Raw genomic sequence first — 13,072 nt, 5'->3', positions numbered from 1 at the left:
AAACTCCGTCTCGAAAAAAATATATATTTATTTTTTTTAAAGGCAAGATGGGGTTTCACCATGATGGCCAGGCTGATCTTGAACTCCTGATTTCAGGTGATCCACCCACCTTGGCCTCCCAAAGTGCTAGGATTACAAGCGTGAGCCACCGCACCTGGCCAGAAATATTCTCTAATATATTCTCTAACATTGAGAAAACAGTGGCATAAGATCCACAACATCAGTGCATATATGACATTTTTCTTAATGATGAAGCATAAAATTAAGGGCATGAACACAAACACACGTTTTAGTACTATGTTTACATTTACAGAATGAGTTGTGTATATTTTTCAGATCAAAAAGACGCTGTGTTAGAATTTACCTCTCAAATTTTAATGTGTTCAATGAACTGAAGATTTTGTGAATGCAGATTATTTTTCACCAGTAATGCCAATGTTTTTGGCCCCAAAAGAATATTTTGTCAAACATCCAATAGTGTAAGAACCTGTAGTTTTTCCCGTTTTTTGTTTTTTTTTTTGTCCTGTAAACAAAGATGAGAGCTTTCATTTTCCAAAGACAGATACATGCAAAGAAAACCTAAGGAAGGAGGGCAGGTGCCAGATTAAACTTGATGGTTTATACACATTGACTGCATAAAGATAGTTGTTAATAATGAAAAAATAATCAACTTTAGAGCAAAAGAGTCAGAGAGCTCGTTAAGCAAGTTAATCATTAACATCAACTACACTAAAAGTTTTATAATGTCCTGGTGCACAAAGACACAGCTTCACTGATGTGACATTGCCCCCCAAAAGTAAATTACAGTCTGAATTTTAACCATAAAGAAACATCAATTTTATGTAAACTATAAGATACAGATATCTCATGTGTTCTGTAATTTTTTTTTTTGAGATGGAGTCTTGTTCTGTCGCCCAGGCTGGAGTGCAATGGCACAATCTCAGCTCACTGCAACCTCTGCCTCCCAGGTTCAAGTGATTCTCCTGCTTCAGCTCCTGAGTAACTGGGATTACAGGCATCTACCACCACACCCAGCTAATTTTTGTATTTTTAATAGAGACAGGGTTTCACCAGGTTGGTCAGACTGATCTCAAACTCCTGACTTCAAGTGATGCCCCCACCTCGACCTCTCAAAGTGCTGGAATTGCAGGCATTTGCCCGGCCAAGTGTTCTGTAATTTTTAATAGTGATTTTAAGTAATCTTTTTTTAGCACTCTAGAGAGGTTTCTCCTAATACATATTTTTAGAATTTTCTGGGTAATAAATGTCATCCTGTTTAAATAAGCATTTTAAAAATCCTGTTCTGCATAAAGCCAATAGAGAACACAGATGGAACCTCAACATTACACATTCTCCATCTTTACTGAGGAGAATCAAGGTTACCCCAGTGGAAACCTTGAGTATCCACACCTCATGTTCCATGGTCACAAGGAAACATTTTTAATATTGCAGATTATAAATTCTTGGTGAGAATTCTGCGTGGCATATAAAAAGCTATGGGATAGGGAAAGTAGAGAAAGATCTGGTACATAGGAAGGAAATATTTTTCAGAGACTTGACTATTATAAGAATTTTATCAAGCCTGTAATCCCAGCACTTTTTGGGAGGCCGAGGCAGGTGGATCACGAGGTCAAGAGATTGAGACCATCCTGGTCAACATGGTGAAACCCTGTCTCTACTAAAAATACAAAAATTAGCTGGGCATGGTGGCACGTGCCTGTAATCCCAGCTGCTCAGGAGGCTGAGGCAGGAGAATTGCCTGAACCCAGGAGGCGGAGATTGCAGTGAGTCGAGATCGAGACATTGCACTCCAGCCTGGGTAACAAGAGCGAAACTCCATCTCAAAAAAAAAAAAAAGAATTTTAAAAAATAGTTAAAACACACTCATTAGGGAGGAAAAACACAAAGAGAAGCAGAGGCTTGCAAGTGCTAAACACATGGCATTCCACGAGGCAGAGTGGACACAGCTCTTGATCTGGGACATGATTAGCTGGAAGAAAAAAAAAAAAAAAAAAAATCACCATTTATTCTTACTCCCCTTTCTCTGAAATTCCTGCTCAGATGAGATTCTCCAAACAGATGTACGCCTGTATCTTGAGAATATGCCTTTTAAAATGTCAGCACCACCTCTTTACCTGCTACCACCACACCCACAGGCAAGAACCAAGACTTGTAGAAAAAGTCCATCTAGTTCTCTTTATAACACACGAGATTCAGGAACACTGCACTGCTCCATGGAGATACGTTTCTTCTTTCCTGTCCTCAGGTGCCCTCCCCTGCCACAGACACTAGCAGTTTCTGCTACAGTAACGGTAATATGGACCATACTGCCCTGTCCCTACCAATCCCAAACAGAACAGGCCCTGTGACCACCCTTCAGTGCAAAGCTGGAACTTAACTCTCATGAATGTGTCTTGAAGCTTTTATACTTGATTCTGGCCTCACCTTAGAGTCACCGTGAGGCACTTCATTAAAACAACATGAATACTTCTATGCAGAACCAGTGGAAAGGGCACAAGTAAACAGATTTTTGCAAATTGGCCATGGAATCCTAATTAGAAACCTCAGCTGATAACCACTTAGCAAAGCACTGCCTCTCAAGCTTTAATGAGATTATAAATCACTTAGTAATTCTGAAAAACTGAAAGGGGTGGGTCCAAATTGGTGTTTAAACAAGTCCTGTCCAGGCTGATGTTGCTTCCACCCCGCCCCCCGCCCCCCGCCCCCCACCCCCCGCGGCTCCTTATTAGCATTAATTAGAGAAAGCAGAACAGCACAGAGTACCTTACACTCAGCACTCTTGTCCCATCACCAAAACTTCTGATACAAATGAGGACAACTCATCTGTATGCTAAAGTATCATACTCTTTGCTGTATGATAACCTACCCTTTGTTAGCCTAACTTACTCTCTCTTAGCTGAGAGCTGTTCAGGCGTCATGTTAGCTTCTTGAGCTGGACAGACTCCATGTCAGTTTCTTCACTTGCCTTCCTTTTTCTCCCCCTTTCCCCTGAGCACGTAGCCAGGTTAAGCTGATGCCAAGCAGACTCAAGAATGCATTTAGATAAGATACGGAATCAAGCAGTACCAGCAGCCCCTGGGAATGCAGACGTTAAGTGCCCACAGCCCCCGTATCTATAAGTTGTATGTCTTCCATAACAGCTTAAGCCCCTGCACCTGGTACTGTTTACTTCTTATGTACTAGTTTATCTTTTAACTTTATGCTTGCTCTGCTTCTGTGAAAAATTGCTTCAGCTAGGTTCACCCTCCCTTTTCAAACTAGGGTATAAAAAACCACCTGCCGAGAGAATTTTGGGTGTTAGCCGTTTCTTGGTCGTTGGCAATAAAGGACTCTGAACTCAATCTCAGAGTGTGGCGCATTCCTTGACTCGCTTAGGTACAACATTTAGAGGCTGCAGTGAGATATTCACCCCCGAACGTGACCGGTCTCATTCCAGGCTCCCCCAGACTAACAGCGGCCTATAGGGGAGGCACCCAGAGACGTTCCAGGGCCCGTAGCCACCGCCGTCTGAAGGGGAACGGATCAACTGCCAGTGTGCCCACCAAATTCTGTTCCTGAGTCCTGTTTCTGGTCCCAGGAAGGTCCTGACGAGGGTCCTCACTCACGACCGTCAGCACTCCAGGACGCTGGAGAGCAGAGTCCCAGTTTCTGTGAGTGAGCATCTCTGTTAAATGTGGTCCCTCTCCCTTCCCCACCCCTCTTGTTCATTTTAGAGAGGGCTCTATCTTAGGATGGGTATAAAAAAGTGCAATAAACTCTTTGTGAGTGAGTGAATGAATGTGGAATTCAGGGGTTTGCACCTGAATCTGCAGTCTGTGGCTCTACAGTGAAAACTATGGAGTCCAAGTGGGCCCTCACCTGCGGTTCCGTGGCAACCTCAGAAGGCTTATGGCAGTATCAAGCCAAGCCTGATCTGAGTCAGGGGGTTATACCGACATGCTGATGCCAAGAGGCGCCTAAGTCTCCATAAGGAGTGTGGCCAGTTGGGCATCTGAACTGACCCCTCTCTTTTGTCTGTCCTTAGATTGCCATAAGTGGTTATACATACCTAAAAGTCTTTATCCTGTCTGTCCCTAATGTCTGCATTTGAATGTTCCATTGTCGCTATAGTCCAGGTGACTGAGAGAGAACTTCTTTAAGGTTCTCAGTGCAAACTCCGTATCTGAGGAGGTCAAATCCCTCATGTGCTGGTTGGGCTGGCCATCCCAGTCCTATCTTTTCTGTCAAAAACAGATCAGATGTTGTTACGGGAAAAATTGTGAAAAACATCCGACTTGGAATTTCTGGCATATTTACAGTTGTTGGAGCCTGGATTGCCATACTCCATGCCCCAACGACTGGTCTGATTTCCATGCAGGCCAGTGGTGGATTCAAAAGAGCCACTTGGCTGACCTCCTTGCCCACCTTTTTTGTCATCCCATAACTTTCCCTGTGCCCTTTAATAAGGCACTGTGCAGGGAGACCAACGCCTAGAAAGCCCTGCTCCTTCTGCACTTTTATCCCCTCGTGGCTGCTCTCTAATCTTCGGGAAGATTCAAGTGGCCCTTTTCCGCCTCAACCCCATCCTCTACCCCGTACGTCTCATTCTGTCCTGTCTCTTTAAGAAAGCCGGAGCAGCGGTGCTGAGCCACAGCGGTGTGGCTGGCTGCAATTTAAAAGTGCAGTTTTTTTTCCTGAGGGAGCCTGTGGGGTACAGCTGGCGAGCACTGCCCCTTTCACTCCGTGCTGGCTGGGAACTGCCCAGCCGCAGGAACTGGGACCACCCGCAGCTCAGCTGTGCAGCAAGACACAGCAGGGCCAGAGAAAACAGCGAAGAGGGGCAAGGTACAGCCTGAGCCTGAAGGGAGCCAGGGAGCTCGGCGGCCTGGTGCTTGGCTCTGGCAGGCCTCTCCGGCATTCCCCAGTCCCAGGCAGCAGTGTAAAGAGCCCCCCCAGGTCGTTTGCCTTCTCCCCATAACTCAAAAGCTTAGGGAAACCCTATGTGGCAAAAGAACATTGGCTATAACCTTATTCCTACTTCTGGTTATATACTCCTAGCTTGCTGATTCCCCAGGCCCCCAGGCCATGAATATTTCTGTCTGTGCTGGGTTTAATATTCTTGCTCAAACCTTGTCAGACTGCCTCCAAAATGGGAAACTTCCTCCAGCCACCGACCACAAAACCTTCCCCAATGTACGTTAAACCACTTTTCTCTGGGCTTCTCAGACAATTAGTCTGTCTTTAAAGGCAAACTCCAGACTCTCTGTAAGGTAGAATGGCCAAATTTTGGAACCAGGTGGCCCCCAGAAGGGTCACTGGACCCCACAACAGTTCAGGCTGTGTGGCAGGTCGTCACTGAAAAGCCCAGATATCCTGATCAGTTTCCTTACATTAATCAATGGCTAAATTTGGTCTGGAATCCCCCTCCATGGCTCCACTCATGTGCCATTCATAATCCCACCTCCAACGTCCTTTTGAGCCAAATGTCTCCGGTGCCCCACCCCTCGGCTCCCCCTGCTCCCCCTGTTCTGCCTCCCTCTGAAGAGGAGAACTCTCTTCTCCCCCTGCCTCCGTCCTTTAAATCCTCCTACTCCCCACAGACCCCCTACAGTTTATTCGTTATCACCTCCTGGGGTCCCTCGGCTGCCACCACCCCGAGCCATTGTCTTCTGCTGTCTCTCCACCTATTGCCTCTTGGCTAAGGCCTCGGTCAGAGGCAGCTAGTGCACTCCTCCCCTTGAGGAAGGCACCACCACCGTCAGGTAGCGAGCGTTCTGCTCCCTCTCTGGTTTATGTCCCCTTTTCCACCTCTAACCTGTACAACTGAAGGGCCCAAAAATCCTTTTTCTGAAAAGCCCAGGTCCTTACCAAACAGATGGAGTCTGTGCTCCAGACCCATAGGCCCCAGGGGATGACTGCCAGAAACTCCTTCTCACTCTTTTCACCTCTGAAGACAGGGAGGCCAGAAAGTATTTCCTTACCTCCGTCCGGAGGCCAGAGGAGGAAGCCCAAGACCTCCTTGAGGAGGTTTTTCCGTCTACTCGACCTGAGTGGGACCCCGACCCTGCAGGGGGAAGAAGGGCTTTGGAAAATGTCCACTGGTATCTCCTTGCGGGTATTACGGAGCCTCCCGGAAACCTACAAACTCGCCTAAGACACCTGAAGTTGTCCCAGGGCCGATAAGTCACCCGGAGCGTTGTCAGAGCACCTCCAGGAGGCCATCAAATTTACACCCCGATTAATACAGCAGTTCCGGAAAACAGCCGTGCTATTAATTTGGCATTTGTGGCCCAGGCAGCTCCTGACATCAAAGAAAGTTACAAAAACTGGAGGGATTTGCTGGAATGAACGTTACTCAACTTTTAGAGATAGTCCAGAAAGTTCTTAATCAAGAAGCTGAAAAGCAAAAGCAGGCAGCCCACGCAGCTGACAGGGCATCAAGAGACAGGTCCGTGCGTTTCCGGGTGCCGTGGGGTTCTGCCGCCTGCGGATGTTGGGGTTTGCTGAAACTGCCAAGCCTCTGTACACAGCTACAGGAGGAAATGGCCCGCTAGTCTGGACTGACACAAAGAACAGGCCTTCAGAACCTGAAGAAGGCACTGACGGAGGCCCCTGCTCTAGCCCTCCCAAAGATCTCAAAGCCAGTTCACCTGTTTGTTCATGAGAGTCAGGGAGTCGCTAAGGGGCTACTCACTTAGACTCTGGGGCCATGGCAAGGCCCAGTAGCCTGTCTGTCTAAAAGACTAAACCCCGTAGCCTCCGGGTGGCCGAGTTGTCTGTGAGCTGTTGCCGCAACAGCAAGCCTGGTCCAGGAAGCTCATAAACTGACCCTGGGCCAGAACTCAACCCTCACGGCTCCTCATGCCGTTAAAACGCTGCTATGCAGGGCCACTGGCAAATGGATGCCAAATGCCCGAATACTGCAGTACCAGAGCGTACGTTACAGCAGCCTCGTTGAACTGTCTCCCTCACCAGGTGTTTAAATCCAGCTACTCTATTCCCTGATCCAGCCTTCACCGCACCTGTCCTGACTGTCAGGAACTGCTGGGGACCACGGAAACTGACTGACCTGATCTCCAGGATGTTCCTTTGGAAAAGGCAGATGCCACTGTGTTTACAGACGGTAGCGGTTTTCTCAAGCAAGGACTGCAAAAGGCAGGTACAGCTGTCACCACGGAGACAGACATACCATGGGCCCAGGCACTGCCAGCGGGTACCTCTGCACAGAAGGCTAAGTTAGTAGCCCTCACCCAAGCCCTCCAATGGGGTAAGGACAAACGTATTAACATTTATCCTAACAGCCAATATGCTTTCGCCACAGCGCATGTTCACGGGGCCATCTATCAGAAGCGTGGGCTACTCACTTCAGCAGGAAAGACTATTAAAAACAAGAAATTTTAGCCCTGCTCGAGGCTGTTTGGCTCCCCCTGCAGGTGGCTGTAATTCATTACAAAGGACGCCAGGGAAAAAAACGGCTGCTGACAGAGGAAATTAAAAGGCAGACTGTGCAGCCCGCAAAGCGGCTGCATTCTTGGTTACCCCATGAACTCTGCTTCCAGCCACCTCTTTCCCACAGCCTAATCTCCCCGACCTCCCGACATACTCCTCTGAAGAAGAGAAGCAAGCCTCGGATCTTCGCCAATGAAAATCAGGATGGATGGTGGATCCTCCCAGACTCCAGAGTCTTCCTGCCCCCAGTCGGGGAAACTTTAATCAGCTGCCTCCATATTCCACCCACCTGGGAGGAACGAAGTTGGCCCAGCTTTTAAGGAGCCGTGTTAACATTCCGCACCCCCAGACTTAACTGGCCACGTGGCCTCCCAATGCACGGCCTGTGTACAGGTGAACGCCAAGCAACGTCTGAAGCCTGAATTGGGCCATCATCTCCGAGGATGTAGCCCAGGAGAGAGAGGTGGGAAGTTAACTTTACCCAAATGAAACCACACCAGGCAGGGTATAAGTACCTCCTGGTGCTGGTAGATGCCTTTTCTGGATAAACTGAGACATTTGCCACCAAGAACAAAACTGCCACTACGGTAGTTCTTAATGAAATCATTCCTCAATATGGGCTGCCTGTCACCTTAGGGTCTGATAATGGACTGGCCTTCACCTCGTCCATAACTCAGTCAGTCAGCAAGGAGTTAAATATTCACTGGAAACTCCTTGTGTCTATCACCCCCAGAGCTCTGGACAGGTAGAATGCATGAATTGTACATTAAAAAGTACTCTTACCAAATTAATCCTGGAAATTGGATAAGCTCCCTTCCTTTAGCCCTTCTGAAAGTTAGATGCACCCCTTACAAGGCGTGATTCTCTCTGTTTAAAATAATGTATGGGAGGGCCCCACCTATCTTGCCTAAACTAAGGGACACCCAGTTAGCAGAAATATCCCAAGCTAACTTGTTACAGCACCTGCAGTCTCCCCAGCAGGTTCAAGACACCATCCAGCTGCTTGTCCCGGGAGCACACCCTAATCCAGTTCCTGACCTGACTAGGCCCTGCCACCCTTTCCGTCGTGGTCACCTGGTGTATGTCAAAAAGTTTCAGAAGGAAGGACTCGTTCTTGCTTGGAAAGGACCTCAAACCGTCATCCTCGCCTCACCCACAGCCCTGAAAGTTAACGGCATTCCTGCTTAAATTCACCTCTTCCGCATCAAGAAGGCCAAACCCCCATACTATGTTGGATTGGGAGTTAAAGTTGAGTTTAACACTGGCCCTCTTTTTTGTCCCCATTCCCTTACACTAGGGGACGTTTCAGGAAATGCCTCCTGCCTAATCAGAAAGGGGTACAAACTATCTACTTCTCCCTATCTAGCTACCTGTGCCCAGTCTCTGCTTATTTCCCTAAACCTTCAGTCTCCTATCAGGCACTCAACAATATTCAGCCAGCTTGCACCTCGGGCCTCACCCATTGCATCAAGGGGACTGACCCTGGACCTCTCCTGTGCATGTTAGTTCATGTGATTCCTCAGGTTTACACGAACACCGGCTGATCAGAAGGACAACTTCTCATCGCGCCCCCTGAATTGCCGCTGACAGGCCCCACTCCTGGTGCCCCTCTGGCCAGCCTTAGCATAACTGCGTCAGCAGCAATCGGCACTGCTGCTCTGGTCCAGGGAGAAACTGGACTAGTGTCTCTATCTCAGCAAGTAAATACTGATTTAAAAAAATCTCCAACTGGTGCCGGGCATGGTGGCTCAAGCCTGGCATCCCAGCACTTTGGGAGGCAGAGGCGGGTGGATCACGAGGTCAAGAGATCGAGACCATCCTGGTCAACAAGGTCAAACCCCATCTCTACTAAAAATACAAAAATTAGCTGGGCATGATGGTGCACGCCTGTAGTCCCAGCTACTCGGGAGGCTGAGGCTGGAGAATTGCTTGAACCCAAGAGGCAGAGGTTGCAGTGAGCCGAGATCGTGCCATTGCACTCAAGTCTGGGTAACAACAGCAAAACTCCGTCTCAAAAAAAAAAAATACAAAAAATTAGCCAAGTGTGGTGGCATGAGCCTGTAATCCCAGCTACTTGGGAGGCTGAGGCAGGAGAATCATTTGAAACCAGGAAGTGGAGTTTGCAATGAATGGCGATTGCACCATTGCACTCCAGCCTAGGCAACAGAGTAAGACTCCATCTCATAAAAAAAAAAAAAAAAAAAGTTTAACTATTTAGCCAATCAAGTCTAGTTTACATTGTGCAGTCCAACCCCAGTCAATAAAAGAAGGATGCAGGGGCATGAGTCATGCTAAAAATAGTAACTTCTACTTTCCTTTGTTCTGTGTACTCTCATAGCAACAAGGCTTACAAAAAGCACCCTCCTGTGCAAAAGTAAATTTGCTTTGCTAAAAAATCCTTTGTTGGCCGGGTGTGGTGGCTCACGCCTGTAATCCCAGCACTTTGGGAGGCCGAGGTGGGTGGATCATCTGAGGTTGGAAGTTCGAGACCAGCCTGACCAACATGGACAATCCCCATCTCTACTAAAAATACAAAAAATTAGCCAGGCGTGGTAGCTCACGCCTGTAATCCTAGCTACTTGGGAGGCTGAGACAGGAGAATTGCTTGAACCCGGGAGTTGGAGGTTGCAGTGAGCCAAGATTGTGCCATTGCACTCCAGCCTGAGCAATATGAGCGAAACTCCATCTTAAAAAAAATTGCCGTAGTGAAGTTCCTAAGGGTGGTGCCTAATCTAGTCCTGGAAGGGGTGTGGATACATCAATGTCTAGTGAATATGTTTATGGGTCGGTTGGAATCCTGTGGTGGCAGCTGTGGGAAAAGGGGGTCTGTTATCAGTGCTCATTTCTTCTAAGTTTTTATCCTCTCTCACCCTAAGAGGAGACCTGGAATGACAGGACAATGGGCAGTGTGACAGCCTGTGTACAGGAGAGCAGAGCCTCCCATTCTCAGACACCAGAGTTTTATGCCAGGCCAGGCCTCCATACCTTTTTTCTGGCACTGAATCAGCAGTTTTCTGAAAATCAAGCAATTCTCCAACACCAACTCATTGTCTAACGTTTGAATTCTGACACTATCCAGAGTCAGCACAGTCTCTGCTTCAGGGCTCAGTCCCGTAACACTGTCCTTAGTCTAGATGCCAGTCTCAAACCCCACAGGCCTATCTATGCTTCTGAGCTACCGTTTAAAAATTCAGGACTTTCACAACCTCTCTGAAGTTTAATAATTGGATAGAGCTACCCACAGAACTCAGCAAACACTGTAGTTATGTTTTCCAGTTTATTATGAAAGATACATCCCAGGAGAAGTCAAATGGAAGAAATGTATAGGACAAAGAAAAGAGGTGGGAAAATAAAAAGCACATGAATACTGGAAAATATCAATCCTTTTTGTGCTCCAGAAATAGTTTAAGAAAAAAACTCCCTTCCCATTACGACGTAGACGGTGCTCTCTATTCCTACCTATCACATAAGCCAGACACAGACTCCACACATTTTCTTCTTGCTCTCATAAAATATTAGCTGAATTTGGTCGGGTGCAGTGGCTCACACCTGTAGTCCAAGCACTTTGGGAGGCCGAGGTGAGTGGTTCACTTAAGGTTAGGAGTTTGAGACCTGCCTGGCTAACATGGTGAAATCCCATCTCTACTAAAAATACAATAGATTAGCCAGGCATGGTGGCACACACCTGTAATCCTGGCTACTCGGGAGGCTGAGGCAACAGAATCGCTTGAACCCAGGAGGCGGAGGTTGCAGTGAGCCGAGATCGTGCTACTGCACTCCAGCCGAGGTGACAGAGCATGAGACTGCCTCAAAAGAAAAATTGCCTGAATTTGTCTTCAGTGGTAAATATAAAATAGTTCTGTAAGAGGCATTTAAACCAGTGCTTAAAGCTGCGTGTGGTGGCTCAAGCCTGTAATCGCAGCACTTTGAGAGGCTGAGGCAGGCAAACTGCATGAACTCAAGAGTTCACCGCCAGCCTGGGCAATATGGTGAAATCTCTACTAAAAAAAGGAAAAAAAAAAAAAAAATAGAGCCTACCAGGCTGCATTCCCAAACAGTTAAGGGATCCTAAGTCACAAGATAAGAGGTTGGCACAAGATACAAGTCATGATAAAGACCTTGCTGATAAAACAAGTGTGTTACAGTAAAGAAGCCAGCTAAAACCCACCAAAACCAAGAGGGCCATGAGAGTAACCTGATTATCCTCATTGCTACACTCCCATCAGTGGCAACGTCAGGATGTCACCCTATATGGTCTAAAAAGGGGAGGCATGAATAATCCACCCCTTGTTTAGCATATAGTCAAGAAATTACCATAAAAATGGTCAACCAGGACGGGCGCGGTGGCTCACGCCTGTAATCCCAGCACTTTGGGAGGCGAGGTCCGTGGATCACGACGTCAAGAGATCGAAACCATCCTGGTCAACATGGTGAAACCCCGTCTCTACTACAAATACAAAAAATTAGCTGGGCACAGTGGCGCGTACTGTAATCCCAGCTACTCAGGAGGCTGAGGCAGGAGAATTGCCTGAACCCAGGAGGCAGAGGTTGTGGTAAGCCGAGATCACGCCATTGCACTCCAGCCTGTGTAACAAGAGCGAAACTCTGTCTCAAAAAAAAAAAAAAAAAGGTCAACCAGCAGCCCTCCGGGTTGCTCTGTCTGTGAAGCAGCAATTATTTTATTCTCCTACCTTCTTTTTTTGGGCAGAGGAGGGGAGTCTTGCTCTTATTGCGCAGGCTAGAGAGCAGTGGCACAATCTCCGCTCACTGCAACCTCTGCCTCCTAGGTTCAAGTGATTCTTCTGGCTCAGCCTCTGGGATGGCTGGGATTACAGGTGTCTGCCACTACGCCTGGCTAATTTTGTAATTTTTTTAGTAGAAACAGGGTTTCTCCATGTTGGTCAGGCTGGTCTCAAACTCCCAACCTCAGGTGATCCGCCCACCTTGGCCTCCCAAAGTGCTGGGATTACGGGCATGAGCCACCATGCCTGGCCTCCCCTACTTTCTTAATATAGTTGCTTTCACTTTATGAACTCACCGTAAATTCTTCCTTATGTGAGATCCAAGAACCGTATCTTGGAGTCTGGATTGGGACCACTTTCCTGTACTTCTATATCAAACCTCACTTAAATTTATCTCCTTCCCACAGGCTCCTGAACATTGGGCCACCTTCAGTCTGAGCCAACATACAACCCAATTCTATGTACATTCTAAGAACATGCTGAGGCTGGGCAAAATGGCTCACACCTGTAATCCTAGGACTTTGTAAAATAAAACAAAGTTAGATTTATGTAAAAAAAAATTTTTTTTTTAAAGAAACTGTTCGGTAGAAAGTCCCGCCATCTTTCCCCCAGGTTTCTTGCCCCCACCCTCCCCTCAGGCTTCCTGCTGCCCTGAGTAAAGCCCGCCAAGCCTGCTCTGTTCTGCCCAGCAATGACAAGCAGCCAACCATTCCAGCAGTAAAGCCCGCCAAGACTCAGCCTGTCCTGAACCGACACATAACCCTCTGAGCCACCTCAGCAGCCTGCCCAGAGACGAACAGCCTATCCTAAGCTCCTACGACACTCCGCCAGCCCTGTGTCCACGCCCCGTCCACCCCCCTATAAAACCCTCCTACCCCAGC

General features: G+C 47.6%; 1 protein-coding gene across 1 annotated transcript in view; it reads right to left on the bottom strand.

Moving 5' to 3' along the window:
- LOC144576510 (zinc finger protein 724-like) overlaps window positions 1-13,072 on the bottom strand; it is a 28,739-nt gene that overhangs the window by 4,500 nt on the left and 11,167 nt on the right. The window lies entirely within an intron of this gene.

This window comes from Callithrix jacchus, chromosome 22 (genome assembly GCF_049354715.1).
Source record: "Callithrix jacchus isolate 240 chromosome 22, calJac240_pri, whole genome shotgun sequence".
Lineage (NCBI taxonomy): Eukaryota > Metazoa > Chordata > Mammalia > Primates > Cebidae > Callithrix > Callithrix jacchus.
Note: the sequence above shows the minus strand (reverse complement) of the source record. Positions and strands in the feature narration are given on the sequence as shown.